This window comes from Hevea brasiliensis, chromosome 2 (assembly GCF_030052815.1).
Source record: "Hevea brasiliensis isolate MT/VB/25A 57/8 chromosome 2, ASM3005281v1, whole genome shotgun sequence".
NCBI classification, from domain to species: Eukaryota; Viridiplantae; Streptophyta; class Magnoliopsida; order Malpighiales; family Euphorbiaceae; genus Hevea; species Hevea brasiliensis.
In genome coordinates, this window is record NC_079494.1 from 7,111,946 (window position 1) to 7,117,365 (window position 5,420).

The 5,420-nt window shown below is 32.7% G+C and overlaps 1 non-coding gene across 1 annotated transcript; it reads left to right on the forward strand.

Moving 5' to 3' along the window:
- The first annotated feature begins 797 nt into the window (after nt 1-797).
- On the forward strand, nt 798-904 carry LOC131178005 (small nucleolar RNA R71). Its single transcript, XR_009147137.1, has one exon. It is a non-coding gene; the product is annotated as a small nucleolar RNA R71 (small nucleolar RNA).
- Nucleotides 905-5,420: the final 4,516 nt, after the last annotated feature.

The following is a 5,420-nucleotide window of genomic DNA, read 5'->3' on the forward strand; positions in this document are numbered from 1 at the left end:
CCTTGTGCTTTGCTAGAAGAGCTTGCTTGTTGAGCTATTTGGTTTTCCAACATCCTGTTATGAGTGGCAAGATGATCTATCCTTGAAGTTAATTGTTGAATCATTTCCCCTTGTTTTTGTTGAGCAGTTAATAAATTCTCCATCATAGACTTTAGAATTGAATCTTGATCTGAAGACTGAACTGGTGGTTGTGGAATAGGTGTATTTTGATTCCTTTGTGGTGGAAATCTAGGTGGTACTTTGTTTTGCTGAAAATTCTGCTGTTGTTGTTGAAAATTAGGAGGTTGTTGATAATTCTGTTGCTGCCCTTGTCGACTTCCCCAAGAAAAGTTAGGGTGGTTCCTCCATGATGGATTATATGTAGCAGAAAAAGGATTACCAACTGGTTTCTGATTGTAATTCCCAAAAAATCAACTTGCTCATTTCCAAACTCTTGCCCATAGGAAGGAAAATTATTGATACAATGCATATTTCCCGTGCCAACATCTTCTGTATGACTAGATCCTCTAATTGATGAGTCAACCATCATGCTTAACTTATCCATTTTTCTCGTCAAAGCATAACATTTGGCATTGAACATATTCATGGCATCTAATTCATATACACCAGCTGATGGCTTCTTCATTTCATTTCTTTCACAGCTCCATTGATAATTGTTATAAGCAATTTTATCCAATGCTGAATAAGCTTCATCTTCTGACTTCTCCATAAGATCACCTCCTGAAGATGCATCAATTATATTTCTGATAGTTGGAGATACACCATTGTAGAAATGTTGAACTAGCATCCATCTAGGGATTCCATGATGTGGACATCTCCTTTGAAGATCCTTATATCTCTCCCAAGCTTCATAGAGACTCTCATCATCCCTTGGTCTGAAAGAAGTTAATTCATTTCTCAATTTTGTAGTCTTGCTAGGAGGAAAGTTGTAACACCCCTCACCCGACTACAGTGTAGCCGAGCAAAGTGTGCTACATTCGATGCCGGAGCAACCTATCTTATCTTACTTTATTCCTTTAATAATTTGATCTCATTATATTTTAATATCAATTATTTTTAGACGGAGAAACCAGTAGAGTTTCTCCTATTTTATTATCAGTTGGCATACTTCACTATTCAGCTGCTTGAAATTTTCAATAATATTTTATAATAAAAATCTCATTAATTATTCTCATAACCATCTAATAATTCACATCTCATTCATATATCTCAATTTCATATTCATTTCCATGCATTTCCATTCATGCACAATTTATATATATAAATTCTCAAGTTTCATTAATTTATATAATTTACATAATCTACAAATTAATTACAATTCTATAATTTATATTTCAACATACAATTCATAGTTTACATTACAAATAATAACTAATTATAATGTACAAAATATATAATATGACCTATATGGGCCCTATCTACATGCATTGCTGAAGAGGTGACAACCTTGAATACTTCAGACACTTCTGCAGATCAGAACTCCAAAATCTCTGTTTAATATTCGCTAGGCTTTACCTTCAGTACCTGCGTGAGGAAACAAATCAATCGCGCTAAGCATTGCTGCTTAGTGGTGCAATAATATAACAAGAAAATAATATATAATAAAGAAAGAAATGGATCAAAATTGGGATACTCTGGAATTTGATCTAATTTCATATAATACTTTTAGCATTAACTATTCTTTGTTCTAATTTATTCCTCTTCAGAAGCGCTCAATTCTTTCATAATAATTAAAATTTAATATCATTCCAATTCATTTCAATTCTTTCTAGCATTTTATTAATCGTTTTCTTTGATGATTTTGAGCCTCATTTTATTGTAATCATTCTTGTTCTTTATCTTAATATTTAATTTCCTTACTTCCTTTAATAATCAATTCAATTACATTTATACTTTTCCATGCCCAAGTAACCTATATAAATTGACTGGAATGGATAAACGGGTCAACTAGCACTGGGTACCAGGTCTCGGGCCGTCACACCATCGGTCACAATGTGTCTCCCAGTGTGCAGACAGAATGACTAAAAAGCCATAAAAACAATAAGGCATAAAGCTAAGTATAACATCATAATCAGTATAGCCATAGGCTATCATATCACAGAATGGCATGAAGCCATACGCAGTACTGCTATCAGAACCCTATTGGCATGCTAAACTATCCAATCTGACACACATGTCTAGGCAATATAAGGGCACATAATATCATTAAATATTAATATATTGTGTTTTATGACTTCATTATTTCATGATAAATTTAAATTATAATTTCTACATTTATTTGATCATATATATGATCACAATTCACATCAATTATCCTTTTATATCACTGTACTCAAAGTACTTTTCCTTTCTACAATAATGAGAACTAATGTCTAATGTCTCATTCATACATTAATATGGTTCATTTATTCATTCATTATGTTATTCATATTGATCATAGTTCAAAACAATGGTTCACATGTACCATTGTATTCAAAACATTTTTCCTTTCTCATTTATTCATTTTATGAATTCTCTTTGAGATGGGCATATAAGCCCTAACTACCTATTCACATCAATTAGGTGGCTTACTCTTCATGTTTCAAGCAATCCATGAATATTTCATGGATTTCAAATTTATGGCCTTAATTTCCCTTTAACAATATAGTTCTTACACTTAGTGTCTTTGTACTACTATTCATATTACTATTCTCTCAAATTGTTGACTTTTTAATACATAATAAATTTATTGAACCTAAGTTCTCCAAGATACCATATTTTGCATTTTATTTTTGTTGGTATTGATTTCCAATACTCTTTCAAAGCTTATCTTATATTATTCAAAATTTTCAGATTTCATACCCTAGGTTTACTATTCCATTGGTCATTTGTACAGTAGGAATTTGATAAAATTGTCTTCATGAAAGTTGTTCCTTATTGTGTCTAGTTACATTTATTTTTTTGAATCACTCCATTTGGAGTTTTGTAGCTCAAGTTATGGTCATTTTACCATAACTGGCCGGATTGACCTATACCCAGAATTTCTGGGCAATTTGGTTCTGCCATATTTGGTGACCTAAGTTGGTTGGCAATTTGACTAGGTTATGGTTAGAATTTGGATTTGTGTTCTTCATAAAAGTTGTAGGTCTATGTCTCAGCTTTCTGTTGGTAAAATTTTAGGTCAATTGGACTCGCCTACACTGAGTTATGACTATTTGAACAAATACTATTCATTTGGTCATTTTCCAGGGACAGCTGTTGGTCACCCAGATTAGGGTAATTTTTAGGTCAACTTGGTTTGGTTTTCTGGGCAGGGTTTCTTCATTAAAGTTGTGCCATTATGTGTCTAGTTTCATGTCCAATTGGCCTTGCACCAATTGAACCTACACAAACCAAGTTATAGCTGCCCAAACATGTTAGACTCACATCTAGACCTACAGGGCACTCAAGGCAGCACACCACTTTCATTTTCAAGGCCACAATTACTTCCAATTTAGGGTCAAACTTCATCAAATGGTCACTAATTGACCATTAGAACTCCAATTAACCATTCAAACATAATATCTCCAATTTTTATACTAACCCTAGTTGATCAAATCTCATTCTCATGCAAACTCAAAAAAAAAAGTCAACTCCATTCAACTCCAATTCATATGTATACATTAATTGACATTAATATACAAACTTAATTGAAACTAAACCATCCAAACCCGAACCTTCTCTTGGCTGCCACAATTCATACATACTCCTACATAAGTGTTTTATTCAATTTCTCATTCACTTTAACTTCCTAACATGGAATAAGAAGAGAGATGTAAGAGTTAGCACTAACCTTTTTGAAACCAAACTTGAGCTTGTTATTCTTCAAGATTTCTCCTAGAACCATAATAATCATAATCAATTATAACTTCACTTTCCCAAATTAAATATCCAATAAAAATTCAACGGCATTTCCCCTTAAATTAGACTAAACTCCTATCATAAATCTAAAATCCACAAACCATTAATACCCAATCTGGCAGCTTGTACATTCAAATTTATATATAATGATCTAACTGTCAGATAAATCCCAAATTTTAACTATATATTCAAGACATCCCTATACAATATCAGTAAAAATTTTAACATTAAATCATCTCTAGATCATGAGATATCAAAGTATTCATTCAACCCTTCAAAATCTGAATTTTTGCAGAAATCAGTCTTACTCAGACAGCTCATGCAAAACAATTTATATCTCATAAACCACAAGTATAAAATTCACCAAATTTTAACACAACAGACTCAACATCCCAAATATCATTTTTACCAAATTTCATAATTTTATAAGCATCCTAACTATTTATTTTTTTCAAATTTCAGTAGCCAAAATTCAGAATTCAACCTGCAGATAGCCTGTGTTCAATAATATATTTCTCCAAATCCAACCATTGAACAATCACCAAATTTTAACCATAACTTCTACACATACATAACTCAAACATATCCAAAAATGAACGGTAAAAGTTGATCCAAACTCACCTGGAAGGAAGAGAAACATGCTGCCCTGCTGAACCCCTGTTTCTGCTACTGTTCATCTCCTTCTCCTTCTTCCTTTCTTTCTTTTTTTTCCTTTTCTCTCTCTTGATTCAGCTGAAGAAGAAGAAACCATAATTTTTCTTTCCAATTTTTCCTCATTTAACTCTTTTTAATTGGCTTGGTGAGTTGTGATTGGTGGAGAGTGCTTTGATGACATCATGTGATGTCATAATTCCTATTTTCTTTCATTTTTCTTTCTTTTTCTTTTCTACTTATTTTCAATTTAATTTGTAGCAATATTTATTCACATTTTATGTCATAATAATTATTTACTTAACTGGACAAGTTGATCAAAAATCATCTCTGAAGGCAAAATGACTAAATTGCCATCCGTTTGGCTTATTGAGCCAAAATCGTCTGTACCGATCTAAAAAATTTTCTAAACCTTTTCTTGGCATTCTAATGCCATAGAAACCTCAATGGCTCTTCTCTAGAGTCCCAAAAATTATTTTATGAATTTTCTCTCGGGTTTAGGGCTTCTAGCTGCGAAGATCGCAACTTCCCACTGGGTTACTCATCGCTAAGGCACCAGCTCATTTAACTTGGTTGTATTTTATTTCTAAAATTTTTCCTAAATTTTTCTTATTAATATTTGAGTTATTTATGATTCCTCACTCTAGTCTAAATATTTTTCAAGACGTTCTAGCTGTCCGGACTGACACCGGTCACCGGAACAGTAGAATGTACTGAATGGTTATAGTGGGGGTGTTACAAAAGTATTGAGCCAAGAAAGCTTATGAAAACTCATCCCAAGTAGTTATTGAACCCGGAGGTAATGAATGTAACCACTCCTTAGCACGATCCTTCAAAGAAAAAGGAAATAATCTCAGCCGGATGGCATCATCCGACACTCCATTTATCTT